At 39.6% G+C, this 23,965-nt stretch overlaps 1 protein-coding gene and 1 non-coding gene across 2 annotated transcripts in view; both read left to right on the top strand.

Annotated features, from left to right (window-relative positions):
- The window catches only part of ADRA1A (adrenoceptor alpha 1A), a 126,131-nt gene that overhangs the window by 5,074 nt on the left and 97,092 nt on the right, over positions 1-23,965 (top strand). The window lies entirely within an intron of this gene.
- Positions 18,600-18,733, top strand: LOC111821591 (small nucleolar RNA SNORA13). Its single transcript, XR_002824957.1, has one exon. It is a non-coding gene; the product is annotated as a small nucleolar RNA SNORA13 (small nucleolar RNA).

Genomic DNA, 23,965 nt, shown 5'->3' with positions numbered 1-23,965 from the left:
TTGTTTGGGGAAGGTAGAACTGGCAATGGGGTTATCAGGTGGGAACATTCAATTCATTCAGCAAAAATTTATTGAACATCTACTCTGTGCCAGGCAGCTAGACAATCACTGGAGACCAAGACACATCCCTGCCCTAATGGAGCCTGAAAAAACTGTACAAATAAATACATAGCAAAATTTCAGAGGTTATATGTGAAACACATCAAGGAAAAAGGGGCAAGTATGATGCTAACGTAATGATACTGATTCTTTGTGGCTACCCAAGATAACCAAAGGTTAATGTTGCTTTGCTGCAGGCACAAAGGCCCCTGATTGTTACCAAAAAGGTTGACCTTTTAGAGATAATAGTGTGAAGAGAATCTGATAGCCATTATGATTTTAAGATAGAAGTCCAGTTTTTCGGTTACTCTTGCTGCACCACAAACCGCCCTGAAACTTAATGGTTTAAGGCAGCAACCATTTTATGGCTCATGATTCCATGAGTCAGGAGTGAGTCAGGGCACAGCCTGCCAGAGCTTGCTGTCAGTCTCGGTGCCACACTCTCTTCCTCCCGTGGTCTAGACCGACTTTCTTACAGAATGCCAGTTCTCTTCCAAGATAGCAAAGACAGAAGCTGCCAGACCTTTTAACAGCTAGGCGATGTCACTTTCACTTCATCCTGTGGTCCAAGCAAGTGACAAAGCCATCTAGGTTCGAGAGAAGGGGACATAGACTCACCACTCCATGGAGGAGTAGCAGGGATGAGGGAATTGTGGTCATCTTGTAGAATATCTACCTCACACTTGTATCAAATAGCATTTCTCTTTCATTCTTCCATTATTTATTGAGAACTTTCCATGTGTCAAGCTTTGTGCAATGCACTGAGTAAAAACAGTCAGGGTCATTGCCTTCCTGGAGGCTTGTAATCTCCAGGGGGAAATAAACATTAATCAAATAACCACATAAAAAAATCCCAAACTATGTAAATTGCATTGAAGGGGATGTGGATGTTGCCTTGCAAACTTAGACTGTGGGTAAGAGTGGCCCTATGCAGGCAGCTCAGAAAAGGTTTGCTGGGAAGCTTGAGTGGAGATCTGTAGAAAGAGTGTGTGTTCAGTAGTTAAAAGTGAGAGGGAGGGAAAAGAATAGGAAACAACTCCAGCAGGGTGGGCCTAATGTCCATGAGGATTTTCAAGAAGGCCAGTGTGGCCAGAGCTGAGAGGTCAAGAGATAACTGGTGTCCAGTAAAGCTGGAGAGAGAGGAACCAGACCAAACAAGCCTTTATAGTCATTTTACGAGTTTTTGCTTTTGTCCTAAGCTGACCATGAAGCAGGGATAATATAATCAAGTTTATGTTTCAAAATGTCAAATGCTTAATGACAAGACGTGGCTAGACGAGTCAGGAGAACTTTACCCAGGACAGGTGAGATCCTAACAAGTGCAATCCTTCTAATATGCTGATTAAAAGATTTATTTCTGTGAACTACTGCGTAGCTCTGGATGCCTCTTTTGTCGGTGCCTCGAGAGCAGATTTATCGGAAAAGCTTTCTTGTGATCACAAATATTGTGACCAGACTTGGCTGAAATTAATTTTGACTTTTCCAAAAGACGAATCTGTCGATGAGGATTTACCAAATACTCAAAAGAATGTGCTGCAGGCTCAGAAGACAACAATAACGAGTTCTTACAGTGTTTGGGACAAGAGATGACTCTTTCAAATCAGTCTGTAGGTAGACAAATTATTACTTTGAAGAAGACAACACTAGTGACTAATGCATTCCTATGTTTTGTTACTTTATAGTGTCATGTTTTGATATTCAAAGAATCTTGAATCTTAAGTATTTAAAAGAGGACACTTTGCTAAGACATTTTTTCTTGTCTAGAAAGTTCACTGTATTTTAACCCTGGTATTTTGTTTGCCAATTTGACGCTTGAATAATGTTTTGACTTTTTTTAATTGCACATTTCTTTACAAGTTGAACATTTTTACCATAGTTTTATTAGTTATTTTTATTTCTTCTTTTGTGTAATCATATGTCTGTGCTTTTTGGCCACTTTTTATAAAGCTGTTTTTCTATTTCTTTTTGACCTGTAAGCTCATTTTATACATTAAAGATATCAATCACTTATTTATCGTATATACTGAAATACCAATTTTATCATGCTGTATTCAGATATGCCAAGAAAATATTTTCCAAAAACTGATGTGATCTTTTTCATGAACTTCCTCAGAAACACACACTTTTTGTTAAATCCTATAAGCTCAGTTTGATCTGATAATTTAAACAAACAATGTCTTTATATGCTCAATCTCTTTTGAGTAACTCGGCCTTTTAGATGTCCTCCCCTTCTCCCTTACACCCTCTAAGGTGATGACCAGGCATAGGGCCTTTCAGAACCTCATGCTTGTTGAGAAAGGGTAAGAAATGAGGACCTTTGAGTCTCAGGTGACCCTTTGTTGTACTTTTGCTCTGTCCTCCCCTGGGGCAGTTGGTTTAGTCTAGTGGCCACTCTAGTCCCCAGCCATCCTGCTGTTGTCCTCTGATGAATCTGAGGACGTTTGCCCATAGACACTTGTCCCCACCTGATGACCCAGCCCCACTCAGTCCTTACTATGACTCCAGACTCTCAAGGTCTGACTATGACTTCCATTTGGTTCTGACTTGGGTGATACTCTCTCTGTTGTGCTTGGCCAGGGAGTCACTTTTTCCCTACAGCCCCCATGATCACCTTTGGGAAGCTCCTCAGCCAAATTCTCAGCAATGCTTACCTCCCGATCTTGGAGCATAGGGGTACCCAGTGGGCTTCTTCCATACCACAGGCATGCCAGCTCAGGCTCTCTAGCTCTTGGGGTCCAGCCATGCTGAATACCTCTTCAACAGCTGTGGGAACGCTCCCAGAGATGCAGAAAGGAAACTGGGGCAAAAAGCACTTCTGCTGCCACCTCTATCCTCAGACTCTCTTAAATGCCTCTGCCTTCCTGGTTGAGAGAGGAGCTCAGAACATATGCCTGACTCCTTCCTAATACCTCCTCCCCTCTTTCTCACTACAGTTCCGCAGGACAGATAGGGAAGGTTTTCGTTTCTGGCTGGATGGGACACTACTCTGTATGATATCTTCCTCCTTCTTAAGGTGGCTTCCACCTTGTATGGAATAGCAATGGCAAATGGGTTGCAGGGGGAGAGAGAGAGAGAGAGATGTACGAATAAGAGAATAAAAGTGAGGAGTATTTAAAAATATTTTAATATTTATACATGCACACACGCATTTACCAACTATTTTTCCCATTAAATTATGTAACCAAAAAAACTAACCTGCGGCCGTCGAGTCGATTTCGACTCATAGCGACGCTATAGAACAGAGTAGAACTACCCCATAGGATTTCCAAGGAGTGACTGGTAGCTTCTAACTGCCAACCTTTTGGTTAGTAGCCGTAGGTCTTAAACACTGAGCCGCCAGGGTTTCCAAGTTATGTAAGGTGTTTTTATATATTCCTAAAAACCATAAAACATTGGTTTTGGGTTTTTAAAAATATATATACATTTTATATTTTTATGTAGTGAAATATTTTAATCTTCTTCTTCATGGATTGTGCCTGTTCAGGAATGCTTGAAGACATCTTCCCTGATGTAGGTCAGATAACCTACATTTTCTCCTAGTTCTTTTAGAGTATCATTTGTAATCTGCCTGGAATTTATTTTTGTATTTTGGCGTGTGTTGTCTAATTGTGTTTATTTTAAAATGATTGGCTAGATATCCTCAAAAGATTTATTGAATTCTGGTAACCCATTCTTTCCTGTCTTATTTGAAAGACCATCTTTCTTATATTAAAAAGAATCTTGAATCTACTTTGGGACTCCCATTTCTGTACCATGTATTTGTCTCTCTACTCTGGGGTTGGTGCCACATTATTTTAATTGCTGTGGTTTCATAACACATTTTAGCATTTTCTGATTCAAAGCCCCTGGATAAATATTCTTTTTCAAAGTTATCTTGTCTCTTCTTGCAAGTTTATTCTTCCAGGAAACTCTGGACACATTTTGTCAAGTTACTCCTTGCTCCCACGGACACCACACACACAGACACTCACACTTACACTCACACACACACTCACACTCACTCACATGCACATCCAGTCAGATGTTGATTTATAGTTTTTAGAATGTATAGATTAATTTGAAAAGTGTTGTCTTTACAGCACTGAGATCTCCTGTTAGGGAATATGACATGTCTCTCTATTTATTTCTCAAATTACTTTTGAACTGTTGTTTAACTAATTGAACACTTTACTTTTAATCACATGTAGTAACATCTCCTGGAAAACTGATTCTTAGAACAACGAAGTTGGGAAATGCTACTTTGGTATTTCAACATTATTTATGACACTGACTACTGGTTTTAAATCAGTACACTTCATTATATGAAGTGTCTTCCTATAGTTTACAGTTTTGCCAAAAATGAATTTTTAATTTTATCAAATGCTGCTTTTCTATTGACACTGATTTGATAGATTTTATTTCACAATATTAACCTACTGCTAAATTTTATTTTTACAATATTAACTTACCCATGTATTCTTAGATTAAATTCTACTCAGGAGGCATTATTCTTTTTTATATTACTGCATTATTATAGGTATTTATTTCTGATTTACAATTCTATTTCTATGTGAAATAAGTCTATAATTTTATTGTGCTGTCTTTGTTACATAGCAGTTTCAGGTTTATTTTAACTTTATAAAGTGAATTGTGACACTTTTCACTTTTTTCTATGATCCCTAACTGTTTAAATAGCATAAGAATTATGTGTTCCTTGAAGGTTTGAGAGAACTTGTCCATAAAACATTTGGGCACAGCTCCTTTTATGGATACAATTCTGTGAGACTGGTTTCCATTTCTTCCATGAATAGTGGTCTATTCTGATTGTCAGATTTGATAATCTTTATTTTCTTATTTTTCATTTTCCTTCCCACTGGGATGCAACTTTTTAGCATAGAATTCTATGTGAAATTTTGTCATTTTTAATTTCTTTTCTTCTGGTTATTTCTACTTTCTCATTTCTAACATCATGTATTTGTGTGTGTGTATTTTCTTCACTGAAGTTTCCTGGATTTTATAGGTCTTTTCAAAAGACCCTGGTCTTGGATTTATTAATCATTTAAATGTTTCCCAGTGCATTGATTTTATCTCTAAAGATTTCTTTCTTTTATTTTCCTGGTTATATTTTGTTCTTATTTTTATTATTAGTTTGAGCAGAAGGTTTATTTCCTGTCTTTTAATTCTTTCTTATTTAAGATTAAAAACAATCCAAGCTGTACATTTTCCCCTAAGTAAACTTTTTAGTTCCTTCCCTTACATATTAGTAGGCAGTACTGTCAGTCTGTATTTCCACTTTCAATGTCTCCTTTGTTCCATGCAGACAGGAGAGGGTTGGCTTTGTTGTTTGTTAATTGGAAAATAATTGATGTTTTTATCCCTCACTTTTTAAAAATTAATTTCTAATTCACTGCACTGTAGTCGGATAATGTGAACTAAATAGCTTCAAGCTTATGGGATTTATTGAGGTTTTTTTATGTCCTAATATGGACCAATAATTAACATGTTTAATACAGTTCATGTTTAATAGACACATATTAAGTAAACTTTAATAGTGGTATTTTTCAGATCCTCTTTATCCATTATTCTATTTTTCACGTACATTGTCAAACTTTGAGAGAGGTATGATAAATTTTTCCACTGCTATTGATGTTCTTCCAATTATTTCTCATAACTGGAAGTCCTTTCTATGACTGAATAGTATTCCATTTGCTTTACATATGTTGACACTGTTGCTTGGTACTTAAAATTAATTATTTAATTACTTTTTCTTGGTTTGTACATTTAAAAAAATTAATATTGTAATCTCTAATATATTTTTGTCTACATTTGCCAATGTACCTTTGCCTATTTATTTATATATAACATTTTGTATCAGCTTATGTATTTCACAGAGCCCTGCTGGTGCAGTGGTTAAGAGCTCGGCTGCTAACCAAAAGGTTGGCAGTTCAAATCCACCAGCTGCTCCTTGGAAACTCTATAGGGTAGTTCTACTCTGTCCTATAGGGTTACTATGAGTCAGAATTGACTCAGTGGCAACGGGTTTGGTTTTTGGTTTTATATCTCTCACATCAAATGGATTTTTTTTCAAATGATCTATGTTTCTAATACAAATATTTGTTTTTTAATAAAGATTTAACTGATTTCCATTTATTGTAAATGATATATATTTTTCTTCTTATTTTATGCTTTCTGGTTTTATGTTTCCTTTCTTTTCCTTCATTTTCTGTCTCTTGCAAAATGGTCCATATACGTATTTTTTTCTCTAATTGTGCAGTGCTTTGGAAACATTGTCTCCTATTTTAATTCTACTAAAGGTTAGCTTTGAGCTTTTCAAAAGCATTTTTTATTTTTTGTTCCAACATATTTTTATTTTCTTTCTTTTTTTTATTGTGCTTTAATTGAAAGTTTACAGTTCAAGTCAGTTTCTCATACAAAAATTTATACACATGTAGCTATATGACCCTAGCTGCTCTCCCCATAATGTGACAGCACACTCCTCCTGTCCACCCGGGATTTCCTGTATCCTTCTCATCTTGCCTCCAGACAGGAGCTGCCCATTTAGTCTCATGTATCTACGTGAGCTAAGAAGCAGTCTCTTCACAAGTATCATTTTATGTCCCATAGTCCAGTCTAATCTTTGTCTGAAGAGCTGGCTTTGGGAATATTTTCAGTTCTGGGCTAACAGAGAGTCTGGGGACTGTGTCTTCCGGGGTCCCTCCAGTCTCAGTCAGACCATTAAGTCTGGTCTTTTTACATGAATTTGAGTTCTGCACCCCACTTTTCTCCTGCTCCGTCAGAGACTCTCTGTTGTGTTCCCTGTCAGGGAGGTCATTGGTGGTAGCTGGGTACCATCTGCTTCTTCTGGTCTCAGGCTGATGGAGTCTCTGGTTTATGTGGCCCTTTCTGTCTCTTGGGCTAATAGTTTCCTTTCATGTTCTTTGTTCTTGTTTGTTCCAGTTGGGTTGGGATCAATCGATGTATCTTAGATGGCCGCTCACTAGCTTTTAAGACCCTAGATGCCACTCACCAAAGAGGGATGCAGAACATTTTCTTAATAAACTTTGTTATGCCAATTGACCTAGATGTCCCCTGAAACCATGGTCTCCAGACCTCCGCCCCTGCTATCTGTCCCTCGAAGTGTTTGGTTGTATTCTGGAAACTTCTTAGCTTTTGGTTTAGTTCAGTTGTGCTGACTTCCCCTGTATTGTGTGTTGTCCTTCCCTTTACCTAAGATAATTCTTATCTACTATCTTAGTGAATGCCCCTCTCCCTCCTTACCCTCATAACCATCAAAGAATGTTTTCTTCTGTGTTTACACCATTTCTTGAGTTCTTATAATAGTGGTCTCATACAATATTTGTCCTTTTGCAACTAATTTCACTCAGCATAGTGCCTTCCAGATTCAACCATGTTATGAGATGTTTACCAGATTCATCCTTGTTCGTTATTGTTGCATAGTATTCCATAATTTGTTTATCCATTTGTCCATTGATGGGCATCTAGGTTGTTTCCATCTTTTTGCTGTTGTGAGCAGTGCTGCAATGAACATGAGTGTGTATATATTTATTTGTGTGACAGCTTTTATTTCTCTAGGATATATTCCAAGGAGTGGGATTGCTGGATCATATGGTGCTTCTATTTCTAGCTTTTTAAGGAGGCGCCAAATCGATTTCCAAAGTGGTTGTTCCATTTTACGTTCCCACCAGCAGTGTATAAGTATTCCAGTCTCTCCACAGCCTCTCCAACATTTCTCATTTTGTGTTTTTCAGATTAATGCTAACCTTGTTGGGGTGAGATGGTATCTCATTGTAGTTTTGATTTGCATTTCTCTAATGGCTAATAATCCTGAGCATTTCCTCATGTATCTGTTAGCCCCCTGAATGTCTTCTTTGGTGAAGTGCCTCTTTGAATCCTTCGCCCATTTTTTAATTGGGTTATTTGTCTTTTGGTTGTTGAAGTTTTGCAGTATCTTGTAAATTTTAGAGATTAGATGCTGATCGAGTTTGTCGTAGCCAAAATTTTTTTCCCAGTCTGTAGGTTGTCTTTTGACTCTTTTGGTGAAGTCTTTTGATGAGCATAAGTGTTCGATTTTTAGGCGCTCCCAGTTATCTAGTTTCTCTTCTGGTGTTTGTGCATTGTTAGTAATGTTTTGTATTTTGTTTATGTCATGTATTAGGGCTCCTAGCATTGTGCCTATTTTTTCTTCCATGATCTTTATCGTTTTCAATTTTATATTTAGGTCTTTGATCCATTTTGGGTTTTTTTTTGTGCATGATGTGAGGTATGGGTCTTATTTCAGCTTTTTGCAGATGGATATCCAGTTATGCCAGCACCGTTTGTTAAAGAGACTGTCTTTTCCCCAGTTAACTGACTTTGGGCCTTTGTCAAATATCAGCTGCTCATAGGTGGATGAATTTATGTCCAGATTCTCAATTCTGTTCCACTGGTCTATGTATCTGTTGTTGTGCCTGTACCAGGCTGTTTTGTCTACCATGGCAGTATAATAGGTTCTAAAATCAGGTAGTGTGAAGCCTCCCACTTTGTTCTTCTTCTTCAGTAATGCTTTACTTATCTGGGGCCTCTTCCCTTTCCATAAGAAGTTGGTGATTTGTTTGTCCATCTCATTAAAAAATGCTGGTGGAATTTGGATCGGGATTGCATTGTATCTGTAGATCGCTTTGGATAGAATTGACATTTTCACAATGTTGTGTCTTCCTATCCGTGAGCAAGGTATGTTCTTCCACTTATTCAGGTCTCTTTTGGTTTCTTGCAGTAGTGTCTTGTAGTTTTCATTGTATAGGTCTTTTACGTCTCTGGTTAGATTTATTCCGAAGTATTTTATCTTCTTGGGGGCTATTGTAAATGGTATTGATTTGGTGATTTCCTCTGCAAATTTGTCTTTGTTGGTGTAGAGGAATCCAGCTGATTTTTGTATGTTTATCTTATATCCTGATCCTTTGCTGGAATCTTCTATTAGTTCCAGTAGTTTTCTTGTGGATTCTCTAGGGTTTTCTGTGTATAAGATCATATCATGTGCAAATAGAGATACTTTTACTTCTTCCTTACCAATTTGGATGTGCTTTATTTCTTTTTCTAGCCTAATTGCTCTGGCTAGGACCTCCAGCAAAATGTTGAATAAGAGTGGTGATAAAGGGCATCGTTATCTGGTTCCCATTCTCAAGGGGAATGCTTTCAGATTCTCTCCATTTATGATGATGTTGACTGTTGGCTTTATATAAATGCCCTTAATTATGTTGAGGAATTTCCCTTCTATTCTTATTTTGCTCAGAGTTTTTACCATGAAAGTGTGTTGGACTTTGTCAAATACCTTTTCTGCATCAGTTGGTAAGATCATGTGGTTCTTGTCTTTTGTTTTATTTATGTGATGGATTACATTGACTGTTTTTCTAATGTTGAACCATTCCTGCATGCCTGGTATGAATCCCACTTGGTCACGGTGAATTATTTTTTTTGATATGTTGTTGAATTCTATTGGCTAGAATTTTGTTGAGGATATTTGAATCTATGTTCATGAGGGATAATGGTCTGTAATTTTCTTTTTTTATGGTGTCTTTACCTGGTTTTGGTGTCAGAGTTATGCTGGCATCATAGAATGAGTTTGGGAGTATTCCATCCTTCAAACGCATTTTTAACCTTTCTTTCTCTCTCACCACCAGTCCATCATCCTACCTGTGCCCACATAAAATAAGAAGTTTAACACATTTTTTATTGTCCCTTCTCCCTGAGACCCACATCTATGTCTTGGTTAATAAAATCTTCCACTTTCAATATAGACGATATCTGTTAAGTTTTTTGTATTACTTATCCCGTCTTTTTTATCTTTCTTTAACTTAATTTAGCAATACTCACTGCTCTCTTAAATTTACTCACTCTTTAGCACTTGATTTTGCTGTATCTATCAGGTAGAACAGGGGTCAACAAACTATAGTCCACAGCCTGTTTTTGTAAATAAAGTTTTACTGGAACATCAAATCAAAAAAACAAACCCACTGCCATCAAGTCAATTCCAACTTACAGCAACCCCTTAGGGTTTCCAAGGCTGTAAATCCTTACGGAAGCAGACTGCTACATCTTTCTCTCTGGAAGCCACTGGTGGTTTTGAATTGCTGACCTTCTGGTTAGCAGTCAAGCCCTTTAACCACTGTGCCACCAGGGCTCCTTACTGGAACACAGCCCTGTCCATTTCTTTACATATTTCCTATGGCTGCTTTCACACTACAGTGGCAGAATTGAGTAGTTGCTACATAGACTGTATCAAAGCTTAAAATATTTGCCATTATATTAAAGAAAGAGTATAGAGTTAAATAAAATTTTACCAATAAGGGTATATGCAAAATACATTTTCTAAGCCCTTACATGCCTGAGTCTAAAAATATAAAAGGCAATTTGTCTGAATTCAGCTTATGTGTCTTTTTTCTTTTTGTGGGGAAGGGGTAAAATATATGTAACATAAAATATGCCATTCTAACAATTTTAAGTGTACAATTCAGTGGCATTAATTGTCTCCACAGTGATGTGCAACTAACACAACTATTTGTTTCTAAAACTTTTTCATCATCCCAAACATAATTTTAGGGGTTAATGCACCCACTGAGCATTAACTCCCCATTTTCCCTTCCTCCCCCACCCCCAGCCCCTGGTAACCACTAATCTACTTTCTGTCTCTGTGCATTTGCCTATTCTAGATATTTCATATAAGTGGGATCATACAATATTTGTCCTTTTGTGTCTGGCTTATTTTATTCAGCATAATGTTTTCAAGGTTCATCTATGTCATAGCACATACCAGAACTTCAGTCTTTTCTATGGCTGATTAGTATACCTTTGTATGTATATACCACATTTACAACTTGATTATTGACTTTTATTTTTAGATGTTTGCCTTATTTATGTAATTATTTTTAAGCCAAGATGCTTATAAAATTTTTCCCCTATCAAAATTAAAAATATCTCATGAGGATTTCCAGCTGGGAGTGCCTTTTCATGGATATTGCCTGGGACTCAATGTACCCTTTTGCTCTGAAGCCAAAGATAGTAGTCTCTGATGATCACTTCCTCGTTTTTTCTCTTTGTCCTGGTATTATTATTAGTCATATTTTGGATCTTCTATATCTACCCCATTGTCCTTTTCATTTCTCCCACATTAGTCAAATTTTTGCTATTTTTCTTTTGTCTTCCATTTGAATTCCTCACGCTCATGTTCTTTTTTACTTATTTGTTTTAGTCATAGCCCATCTCCACATTGCCTCCACTGTACTCCTTTTTACTGGCCAATTGTTCCATCTTCATTGTTGCCTATGCTTGTTTTATAAATAGTTTATAAAAAGTTTATAAATAGTTACATTAATAGTTTATTCTCATTTCAATACAACTTAGAGATTTTCTTCCATATCATGGTTTAAAGATGGACATTTGCCCTGATTCCTCAAATCAATCTTCCCTACTGAATAGCTGAACTTTTCATGTGAACAGTATTTTTTTTTTTTTTCATTTTTGTTTCACTTTACACAGGGTGATCTAGTATTAAGATTTGAAATCTATTCTCTTAGAAACTGGGTAGGTCTCTGTTCAAATCTTTCAGACCCAGATCAAGGGAAGAAGAGAAGGATTGTATTTGTTGTAGTTCAGGTTTGGCAGAGTGTGTAGTTCCGGAGCAGAGAAGGAAATAGATCTGGATGCAGCCAAAGCCCAGGGTTTCACTTTTTCATAGCAGCATTTCTTCTTGTTTTCTTGGAATGGCGAGTGCAGCGACCTCTCCTCCGATTGGTGTGACTGGTCCTCTGAGAGCCACACCTGCAGAGCCTCCCTTGACTTGTCTGCTGCCTAGGAAAGCCAAGGCACCTTGCCATTCTACGTGGACCTCAGCATCTGTGTGCTTCTCAGACACTCCAGTAGAGTTGAAATTGGTCTTTGAAATGCTGTCCCAGAGCCTGCTCATGTCTCCAGCTTCTGTTATTCCAAGCCCTGGGGAATGTTCCTGAGAAACAACTGGGAGCACTTACATTTACCCTCTTTTCTTGAGGTGAACTGAGGACTCATCAGTCCTTTCAGGCTAGTTCTCACCAAACTGAAGTTTCCAGAAATTTCTCAGAGAGTCTGGCTTATGGATATTCTGTTGTGATCCATAGGATTTTCACTGGCTAATTTTTTGGAAGTAGATTGTCAGGACTTTTTTCCTAGTCTCTCTTAGTCTGGAAGCTCCACTGAAAACCTGTTAACCATGTGTGACTGTGCTGATATTTGAAATACCAGTGGTATAGCTTCCAGCATCATAGCAACGTGCAAACCTCCATAGTATGACAAACTGACAGATGGGTGGTGGTACTCAAAATACACAGTGGCAGCAACAATGGACTTGATCATGAATATGGCACAGGACTCAGCAGTGTTTCGTTCTGTTGTACACGGGGTCGCCATGAGTCAGAGCTGACTGGATGATAACTAACAACAGTATTTCTACTGTGATATAAAATTTCACTTATAAGTATATTCTTTTAGATTTATTAAGAATTCAGAAACAGGATAGAGAAGTTCAGCTTGATCTAGAAGTCACTGCCTCAGCTCCATCTCCATTTCACATTGATAACATAATGAGAAGCAAAAATGAGAAGAACCTTAAGTGTGATCATTTCCTTTGGTACTTTGGAAGTTTGTGGTTCAAGACAAATTATACCCCTCTTCTACAGCCTTTGCCTGTCTACACAGTTAGAGGAAGATACTTTTGGGGCATGATAGTACCAGAGTCTCTGAATAGTTCAGTAAGCTGGGGTTTTTCTTGTGGCCCTAATCACAGGAGGATTAGGTGAAATCACGTGAAGTCTCTTCCTAGGAAAAAGAAGTGCAGTATTCACATATCTGGGGGTATGTGGTTCTTATATATGCCAGGCACTTACTACATCTAAATTCATTCCCTGAACAAGTATGTGTGCTCATGTTAGACATGAGGAAACTGAGACCCAGTAGGGATTAAGAGACATCTTGATGGAGCTCTTTGGCGGCCTTCCTTAGAATAGCAGAAAAGGGTCTGGCTACACACCTGAAAGCCCTGGTCTCTAACCTGGCTCTGCTCCTCTTCTGAACTCCTGTTTCCTCATCTGTAGTAATAGGGGCTCACATTGGGCCTGTGACTTTCAAACTTCTTAGCTGCAGAACTCTGTTCAAATGAAATCATCCTCAGAAGCCCATGATATAAAATGGATAAAAGTGGCGCTGTGCCAGTTGGAGCAGCTAGGGAACCCTGAGTCTGGATGCTCAGCCCTCCCCGCTGCTGGCAGCAGCCACTCCAGAGTGCTAACGGAATCTGATTCCAGACTCATTAAATGGTATCTGAAGAAGTTCTGGAAGAGTCTGGTTTGCATTTTCAAAGGAGAAGGAGGGGAAGTTGACAAACGGCACATTGGCTGTCATTATTCTGGAATGCTTGCAGAGCAGTACTCTTTGCCCAAAAAGGTTTGAAAAGGGAACATTACACACTCATTTTTTTTTTTTTTTAATGTGCTATCCACATTTAGCTTATTGCCAGGGCATCTAGTTGCCAGTTAGAAACCTGCTGTTTATAAGTTGACCATGTAGTTTGACCTCTTATAATGAAAATGTTCTTGAAGTTTACCCATATCTGTAACCCTGTTGCTGGTTTGTTTTCTTTTTTTTTTTTTTTTTTTAATTTCACTGCCATTGGGAAATAACTAAAGGAGAATCTCAGAAATGGATTTTGTAAAAGGAAGCTCTAGGAGAGGGATGAAACCTCAGAATAGCAAACCATTCCTAAAGAATGTCTAGTGATTCTCAACTAGGGGCAATCTGGCAGTGTCTAGAGATGTTTTTCATTGTCACCATTGTACTGGGGGCTGCTACTGGCACCTAGTGGGTAGAGGTCAGGGATCCTGCTATACATCCTATAATGCATAGGACAGCCCCCACGACAAAGACTTATCTGATTCAAAATAGCAATCGTGCTTTTTCTAGTATAAACTCTGGTTTATACTATGCAAACTATATGTATTCCTATAGTATAAACTCTGGTTTGAACCAAAAAAAGAAAAACCACTGCCATCGAGTTGATTCTGACTTATAGTGACCCCATAGGGTTTCCAAGGCTGTAAATCTTTACTCAAGCAGACTACCACATCTTTCTCCCTCGAAGTCACTGGTGGCTTCGAACCACCGACTTTTCACTTAGCAGTTGATCACTTTACCCACAGGAGTTCCCAAAAATTTATCAAAGTATTTTAGAAACATCATGTTTAAAACAGAACACTAATTTTTTACTATTATTCAGATTTTTTTTAATGGTGATTCTAAAAACCTAAGGTCACCAAATGCCTCAAGGTCTCTAAAGAGGTAACAGTTTCTACCCACTATTTTTTACATTTCAGAAACCTTAATGGAAATTGTGTTTTACTTTCAAAAAAGACCATCTCCTAAAAAAAAAAAAACTGTCTAAAATAATATATAGTACAGGTACACAATTGCTTTGGAATTCCTGAGTTCAAAAGCTTTGTAGGCTGAAAGTTCTACACTACTCATTTGGGGCCAAAATCTGACCTGATCAGAACTCATTTGGCAGGAAAGCCATCTAAACTGGCATGAGTCTTTTATAGATTTTATAGTCACATAAATTATCTATGTGTTTGATTGTGGGATGCTGCAGTACACTCCACTAGTGGTATTATACAGTATACAGTATATAAACCATATTACCTTTCTAAGATCTGGAAAATTCTGAAGCACATCTTGCCCCAAAGATTTTTGGAAAAGGACTCGAGAAGACTGACTCATGGCGATCCCATGTGTATCAGAGTAGACCTGTGCAACTAACATTTGAGAAGGCAAATAACATTTATGTCATAACTGATCTGTGTTAGGCTATGTATTTCCTATTCTGTTTCATTTTAAAACCTGTTGCTGTCGAGTCGATTCTGACTCATAGCGACCCTATAGGACAGAGTAGAACTGCCCCATAGGGTTTCCAAGGAGCCCCTGGTGGATTCAAACTGCTGACCTTTTGGTTAGCAGCCGTAGCAATTAACTACTATGTCACAAGGGTTTCGTTTTCAGACCTTTCAAAATGCAGGGTTTACGGGGAGAAAATAATAAAGTGAACCTTTACAGTGAAAAGTTGGGTGCATTTTTCCTGTGCCTGTTTTTATAAATCTGGAGAAACAAAAGAAAAAGGAAAACTCAGCTACAAACTCCTCCTTAGTTCCTGTGGGTGGGAAACCAAAGGAAGTTTTCCCTCTACCGCTGGGTGGACGGTGCCAAGCTTGGCCTCTGTGTGGGGACCATTCCTTTCCCTTTACAGCTCTTTTCTGTCTTATTACTTGGTAGGACTCCTGAGAGGACGCCAGCTTGCCCAAATCTCCTTCTCCCCTCGGTGTGGCCCTCTGCAGCCATCACGGGCTCTTTGTGATTTCCAGACGATACTCCTCCTTCAGATTAGTTTCCACAGTCTGCAATTTTGCACTTTGATCATTTTTTTGAGTTTAAACATTGCCCTCTGGATCATCCTTTAAAATGAAAATGCCCAGTGACATCCTAAGGTGTGTGTGTTCTCCCTGTGGTACATCCAGTCCTATATTCTTTCTCCATCCTTGAACATTCTTCAGCTGTTATTTCATTTCATCCCATAGTTATCCTATAAGATTATGAAGAGATATTTTTAGCCTCATTTTTAAAACCTAAGAAACAAACCCTGGGCTGTGGAGTTGCTTCTGAGTCATGGCAATCCCATGTGTTACAGAGTAGAAATGAGCTACATGGGGTTTTCTTGGCTGTAATCTTTATGGAAGGAGATCACCAGACCTTTCTTCTACAGCTCCTCTGGGCGAGTTTGAACTGGCAATCTTTAGGTTAATGGTTGAGAGCAAACCATTTGTGCCACCCACAGACCTTATCCCCATTCTACCTGCCCAATAAATGAGGCCTGTAGAGGCTAAATAGTTTACCCAATGGCACAAAGTTACTAAGTGACAGATCTGTTCGTGATTTTTCCCCTATAGTGTATTAGCTTCCTCCATAGAACTGTGTTGATTACATGGCAAACAAGGCATTTGCTGTGTCCATTGTCACCAGGAGAAAACAGGCAATCCTACACTCTATACCTCAACCTTGCCTTGAGTAGCTCTGATCTTCTCCTGGACAAAGGGAAAAAATCCAAACCAAACCCACTGCCGTAGAGTCGATGCTGACTCATAGCAACACTTTAGGACAGAGTAGAACTGCCCTATAGGGTTTTCAAGGCTGTAATCTTTATGGAAGCAGGCTGCCACATCTTTCTTCTGAGGAGCAGCTGGTGGGTTCAAACCGCTGACCTTTCTGTTAGCAGTTGAGTGCTTAACCACTGAGCAATCAGGTCTTCTGGTCAAAGGGAAGAGGTAGAGTAATGAGAGGAATTCGAGCTTGAAAACGCCAGCACGAATAGAGGGAGGAGCAGAGAGTTGGGGCGTGGGGGTGGGAGGCAGAAAGTAAAATATTAACCATATGAGTCTAATATTGACTGAGTTCTCAGATGTTTTCATGTCCAGTTCTTATCCTGAACTTGCTGATTAGTCAAGGAGTGTTTGTGAAGCACTGAGCATCCACTGCATGCTCAGTTGTGAGCTAAGTCCTACGGGAGACTCTCAGGAGAAGACGTGTTCCCCTACTGCCTTCCAGTCTAATCTGGTAGAAAAGGATGGCACACATGGAACAACAGTCATTAGGACAAGATAACATTTGTTATAAATTCTCTAGGAATGCAGAGACCTGATATGTCAGGGAGGGCTTCAGAATCTTTGTGGAGGAAGTGAGTCTTCCACTGGGTCTTGAAAGACAGGATTTGACAAGTCAATAAAAGCCCTGAGGCAGGAGTTGAGCATGACATGTTCCTGGACAAGTGAGTTAATCCCCTTCATGAGGGGGGTTGAATGTGTGTGTGTGAGTGTGTGTATGTATGTGTGTGTCTGTGTGAGTGTGAGTGTGAGTGGGGGGGTGGGGGTGAGTCATGGAAGACAACATTCACCAGGCCTGTGGGGCAATATTGTCCTGGATGTCTTTCTGAAAACAAAGATTTTGACTCTGAATAAGAGGAAATAGGGAGCCACTAGGCATTTGGACAGGTGAGTGACATGGTGGAGCAGTTTTAAAGTAAGATTAGATTGGCAATGATGGCAAGATATATTAGAGTGAGAGAGTCAGGCTGACTGTAGGTTTAAATGAGGACTTGAACAGATGTGGCAGTGAGATGCAGAGGATGGGGCAGACAGCAGGGACCTTTTAAGGCAAAGCCTGTGGGAATTGGAGGCTGCTTCTGAGGAATCAGAGCGGGAAAAACAGAAGATTCAAGTTTTGAGTGTGAGGTGGGCAGGTGGTGCATGGACAGAGAAGTTGGGAGGTGGAAGAAGCTCAGGAAGGCATTTCATGTTGACCATATTCAGCCTGAAATCATGGTGTTTAAGTGAAACTATCTAGAATTGTGCTGTCCATTATGGTAACCTCTAGCCATGTGCAGTGAATTAAGTTTTAATTTAAATAAACTAAAATTAAATAGTCCTTGGGTGGTGCAAATAGTTAACACACTCAACTGTTAACCCAAAAGTTGGCAGTTTGCGTCCACCCAGAGGTACCTTTGAAGAAAGTCCTGGTGATCTACTTCTGTAAAATCAGTCACTGAAAACCCTGTGGAGCATAGTTTTACTCTGACACATATGGGGTCACCATTAGTAGAAATCGAATTGACTGAACCAGGAAAAAAATTAAATAAAAGTAAAAATTCAGTTCCTCAGTCCCACTAACTACATTTCAAATGCTCAGTTAGCTACATGTGGCTAGTGGCTACAATACCGGACAATGCAGATACCGAACACTTTCACCATCTCAGAAAGTTCTACTGGACAGCGCTGCTCTAGAGATAAGTGGCAAATATCAGTGTTTTGATGAGGAGAGAGCTCTTGAGATGGGAGTCATGGAAATGGGGAAATGGTGAAGCCAGACAATGGATTGTCTCTTAAGGGAGAAGGCCTATGGCTGAACTTTAGGACATGTACAAAGTTAGGAGAAAGAAGAGCAAACAAAACTTGCCTGAGGTTTTGGAAAAGTGGTAGACTCAGCATAGCATAAAGTCCTGGCAATAAAAGTAGGAGAAAATTTCAGTGAAGAGGGAGTGGTGCCAATGTTAAATGCAGTAGAGAAGTCAAGAAGAAAGAGAATTAGGAAAAAAAAAAAATGTGTTTAGTAATCTGAGGTTATTTGTGACCTAGCAAACCTGATGCAGAAAGTGAGAGTTGGAGGTCATGTAGTTAAAGATATATGCCATTGGCTTTGTTTCAGGCCGTTGTAGGAGTTCAAGATTGAAGAACAATTTTGTTGAATGGTGGGGACTAGAGACTCATTAAGGACTTGTGGAGAAAGAAAGTAAAAATGAGAAGCAGAGCCCGCTACTTGGAAAAGTTTGGGAAGGAAAGGAATGAGGGAGATTGGACTGTAACCACTGAGGACTTCATGGTCAAATCATTATTTTTTCAAGCCTTTGTGTTGCCCATTCACTTTTGGAAACTAGCAGATGTGATATCAAAAAAGCATAAATTAAACTCTTTGCCGCCATTTTCTGCCCTAGAAATTTGGTATCTTTGGTGTAGGAGATGCATAAGGTATAGTTTATACCTTTACAGTAGTTTATTTACACAGCTGACTTTTAATCTGCCAAAATTAAATGTATGGTCTCTCTTAAGTAGTTTAAAAATATATTTTTTTCCCAAGAAAAGGAAGGTAGGAATAGAAGAATCTCAGGGGTTGGCTGAGAGGATTCAAACGAACAGAGTAACTTTGAAAACCAGCCGCCGTAATGGTTGGGATGAAATGAGAAAGGGGCACAAAGGAAGGAGTTAGGCTTTCGGGGGCTGCTGTGGTGGGGGTAGGGAGCCGCAGGTGGGCTTGGGTGATTGTCCTCTGAGATTGGAATAGCCCTAAAGCCGGAGAATGTATCAGCTTGATCTGCTTGTTTCTGCTGTCCTGTCTTCCCCATTTCACTTCCACCGGAGTCTTCCTTTTGATTTATTTTACTTTTTAGATTTTATTGTACTATAGGCTGTATTTTTTAACTTAATATATACAAGTTTATTTCTTGTTCAGTGTTTCAGTTATGGATTTCTACACTTAGTGGCTTAAACAATGAGCTGACAATAAATGCTTTATATGCATGGTTTCATTTAATCCTTGCACACACTTGGAGCACGTGGTATTTTTATTCTCATTCACAACTGAGGAAATTGTTGCAGCCTGAGGTCACGCAGTAAGTAAGTGGCAGGTAGGAAGTGGGACCTGGTTCTCTGAAGGGGCGACGCAGACTCCCATGCCCTTAACGTCCTCCCTGTTCTTAGTCCAGTGTACTAAAACGACTAGTCTCTTCCTGCTATCGTGACTGGTGTGGCCACAACTATGATTATGCCCACATAAGGATGTGTTTGCTCTCTGTAGCCATAATTCACTTCTCGTTAGTAAGTTGTGGAAAAATGGTTATGCAGAAATAACACATACAACACCTCCTGGTGTCAACCCAGGCTCCATGGGGGACAAGATGCTTAGCAACTCTTTCAAAGTATCCAAGACAAAACTTGACCTTTATGCAGTTTCTCCATTTAGAGTTAAATTTGTCTTCAGAAAATATGGTTTGAATAAATCAAGACCTCCTGTTTTAGCTGTTAACTGGGAAGGTAATATTTTCAATCCGATTTTGAATTCTTCTTTTGCCAAATTCCACAGGGCAAAGGGAAAAAAAGAAAAGAAAAAAGCAATGCTAAAGTTCAGGATACAGAAACTTTCCAGGAAGTGCATTTGTACAAGCCATAGCTGTGGTCATCATAAATATCACTTTTACTTTCCAAACCAAAGACTGGGCTTTCCATGGTAACTGCTTTTATCCCAGCTGGTTTGCATCATGATATTTGTACAGAAGCCAGGATCTGGCTATCTCACAAAGTTCAGGTGTCAATATCAAATGGATCCCTTGGGACAGATACCAGAAAGAAAAATAGTGCATGCAACACCTTCTCCCACCCAGCCACTGCCTTTCCAAACCCTAGCACTTTGCTCCTGTGTTGACCAAGTGCTATGAGCTTCCCAGAGTCAGCCATCCTCTCAAAGTCAAGCTGGCAGCTGCATCCAACTGTGACTTCTCTATATGTCCAACCATATGCATTTGAAGGAAATTAGAGTTTTTAATTCTTTCTTGTGCTTTTAATTTACTAATATTGCATCCATCAAGGTGCTATTGGGTAATAGTGTTTCATAAGGGTCAGAATGTAGATTTGATAGTCCAAGTCAAACGCAAACTTGAGAAATTGCATATTGCCTTCCTGTGACTCACCCCAGGCTTCCAGATGGAAGTGATTTCCCAAGGTCACTACAAAGCATTGTACAAAGGTGTCTCGTATGGAGAACATATGGCATGATGGCAGGCAAGTGAGTCTCGCCAAGGGTCAAAGAGTCTTTCCCTGTTCTCTCCCTTGACCTCGTCAACATTAGCCTGTCTCTGGGAGCATCCCTCCAATTATGGGGGGATCATAGGGACAGTTTGTGCTTTTCCTCTCCTCCACGCCCTTCCCACCACCCTTACTCCAAGCCCTGCTCCTATTTTCCAGGCTTATTGAAGGAACCAAGGAAAAAGTGTGCCTCCTTCCACCAAATCATCACTTCTATTTCTTAAAATAAGCCGTAGCTTTTCTCTTCTGGGAAACTAAACCAAAAAAACCAAATCCATTGCCATCCAGTCAATTCTGACTCATAGCAACCCTATACGACAGAGTAGAAACCATAGAGTTTCCAAGACTGTAATCTTTACAGAAACAGACTGCCACACCTTTCTCCCATGGAGCAGCTGGTGGGTTCAAACCGACAACCTTTTGGTTAGCAGCTGAGCACATTAACAACTGCATCATCAGGGCTCCTTTTCTCTGAGAAACTAGCATCCCAAAATATCCTTTGTTTACACTATCCAACAAACATTTGAGAGCCCCCTGGGTGCCAGACGCAGAGAGACTCTGACTTCGAGATGGACAGTGTCATGACCCTGGTTTAAATATCTGAATTACTACATGCAGCTAAAAATGCAATGAAGGCCATGGAGGCCTTGTGTCAGCCTTGAAAACTGAGGAGGACAAATCAGAGGAAATACAGGCAGTTGCTTAAAGACCCAGCAGTCAGAAGTCACAAACAGGGGCCAAACTGGAACCACAGATATATTTTAGTCAATGTGTACATTGTTCTTAATTGAATTCAAGAGTTGAATTTAAATATTTTTTTAAATGATGGCATATTCTGCCATAGGCCTGACCTCTTTACCTATTGTCTTCACTCATTTATTTACCTGTCTGAACCTCACAAGCATTTGTATTTTTTATCAGAGATCTGGTTTTGTAGCTTTAGGGAGCAGGTGGAGTCTGAGTCACTAGAGTTTTCAAATGTATACTCTGTCCTCTTAGTCTGAGCCCAGGCAGAAGGCCCCGGAACTAAGGACAAGTGTAGAGTGAGTACTTCAGAGGACCTTCTATCAGCCTTTTCTCAGCTCCCCCCATTTCCTAGGCTGTCCACACCTAGGGCTGTGTGAACCCAGAGTAGAGTCAGATAAAAGAAGTAGAGTATCAAGGGAAAGACAAAAAAAATAGTGTTTGAGTACTGGCTGGGTCCCAAACTCTGGCTCTACATGTATCTTTCATATGATTTCATTTATTCCCCTTCTCTGAAACCTCCATGGGATAGGTTTCCCACATAGGGGCTTACCTATCAAATTCTCCTTTTAAGGATGTGTAGATGGTCGTGGGAGGTGGTGGGGAGGGGTGGGGGTTGGAGACTAGGAAGAAGACACGGGATGAGGAGAATATGTGAATGCATTTTAGAAATAATACTAGGTAAAATAGTCTGTTGAGGGTTTGGGACCTGTGAAGGCAGCACCATAACTCTTTGGTGTCCAGAGTAAGTGACACGTAACACAACCTTAGATCATCCTCGTAAATTGTGATGCGTCTCACAGATGGGCGCTGCTTATTCTCTCTACCCAGGTGCCTAGCTCAGTGGTTTCTCTCTGCTAAAGGAATGTGTGTGTGTGCTATCAACAAATCCATGTCATAAACTTTAAAACTGCATCATTGTTTTAAAATTATTTCTGATTTTTTTGTTCTTGTTAGTTGCTATATAGTCGGTTCTGACTCATGGTGACCCTGTGCGCAACAGAATGAAACGTTGCCCCATCCTGTGCCATCTTCGACAATCATTGGTATGCTCGAATCCGTTGCTGCTGCCACTGTGTGTTTTTAGTGCCTTCCAACCTAAGGGGGCTTATCTTCCAGCACTATAACCAGACAATATTCTGTTGTGATCCATAAAGTTTTAATTGACTAATTTTTGGAAGTAGATCACCAGGCCTTTCTTCCTGGTCTGTCTTTGTCTAGAAGCTCTGTTGAAACCTGTCCATCATGGGTGACCCTGCTGGAGTTTGAAATACTGGTGGCATAGCTTCCACCATCAGAGCAACATACGAGCCACCACAGTATGACAAATTGTCTGATTTTTACTCTTTTTAAATTTTGATGTCCCAGGGCCCAGTCTGGTTGTGGGTCAGTTTGAACGAAGAAACTTGGCAACTCTTTCTTCCTTAGCAGAGAAAAGAAAATCATTTGCAAACATCCAGAACACAGAAGGTGTGGGTGAAGACCCGGCCATGGGTTGATGTGAGGTGGTGGCTCCTATGCAGGCAGCGTGGAGGGAGGAGTTCCTTCTCTACAGCTGAGTGTGCTCTGTCCAGGTGGGGAAGTGGATTGACGCATAAGCCCAAAAGCTACAAAATAGGGCACTTGCATATCATACTTCTATTTTCTGCCTTTTCTATAAATAATCTACTTCATAGGGCTTGGAGAGTGATGGCGTTACATTCTTACCATGATTTCAAACTTTTGAATCACCCAGGTTCTGCCACTCACTTGGTGGGAAGATTCCTTCTCTCCAGGCCTCGATTCTTCATCCCCAGAATGATGGGATTGGCTTAAGTGATCGTCTCTTAAGCACTAAATTGCATTCTGCAGACCTAACCTGGATCAGTCTTAATCAGCTTTGAGTCCTCAGGGCCTAAGCATGGTAGTAAGTACTGAGTAAACATTTGATGAACTGAATTAAAGCGACCTGAAGTCCAGTTCTACATGTCTGGTGATAAAACCAGTCTTAATAAAGAGTGCGGAAGCCCTGATCAGCTGTGCTGTGTTTTGTATGAGCCCTCCCATAACCCAGGATTTGGGTTTTCTACCTGTCACAGAGACTCAGAAGGTGATGTCCATGACTTGAATCTTTAAGCTGGTCCAACATTGCTTCTTCAGATGTAAATTCAGACAAAGCCTGGGCAGAGGCCTCATACTGTTAAATCTCTGGATGTAAAAGGGGGGAAACATCAATTATCCAAAGTTTTTAAATGTGGTCTAATAACTAAAGAAAGTCCTGGTTTGTATTCAGTTACTTGGCTTAACTTTACATGGCCTTGAGAAACTGGGCTTCCATCTTGTGATCAGTATAAATAGTCAAATGGAACAATTCAAGCCAGAAAAAGAAAATCTGAGTTGTCCTGATCGCATGTTGTACCACTTACAGTAACTTAAAGATGATTATTCTTCTCTGTCTTCTGTGTTGCCTTGATAGAGACTAATGTGTTGGAGTAGGAATCCAAGCCAGTAAAGTTGGCCACATTCTGAGCTATAGATGCATCTTCTACATCCATGTTATCTCATCAGGGTGGGTACAGGAATAACTGTTGCAGAATTGTTTCATAAAGCAAACCTTTTTTTTTCCTCCCTGTACTATAAAATATCCACATTGTGGACATTAGTCAGTCCTCATGCTGTCTAGTTGA

Source organism: Trichechus manatus, unplaced genomic scaffold, assembly GCF_000243295.1.
Source record: "Trichechus manatus latirostris isolate Lorelei unplaced genomic scaffold, TriManLat1.0 scaffold00091, whole genome shotgun sequence".
Taxonomy (NCBI): domain Eukaryota; kingdom Metazoa; phylum Chordata; class Mammalia; order Sirenia; family Trichechidae; genus Trichechus; species Trichechus manatus.
Note: the sequence above shows the minus strand (reverse complement) of the source record. Positions and strands in the feature narration are given on the sequence as shown.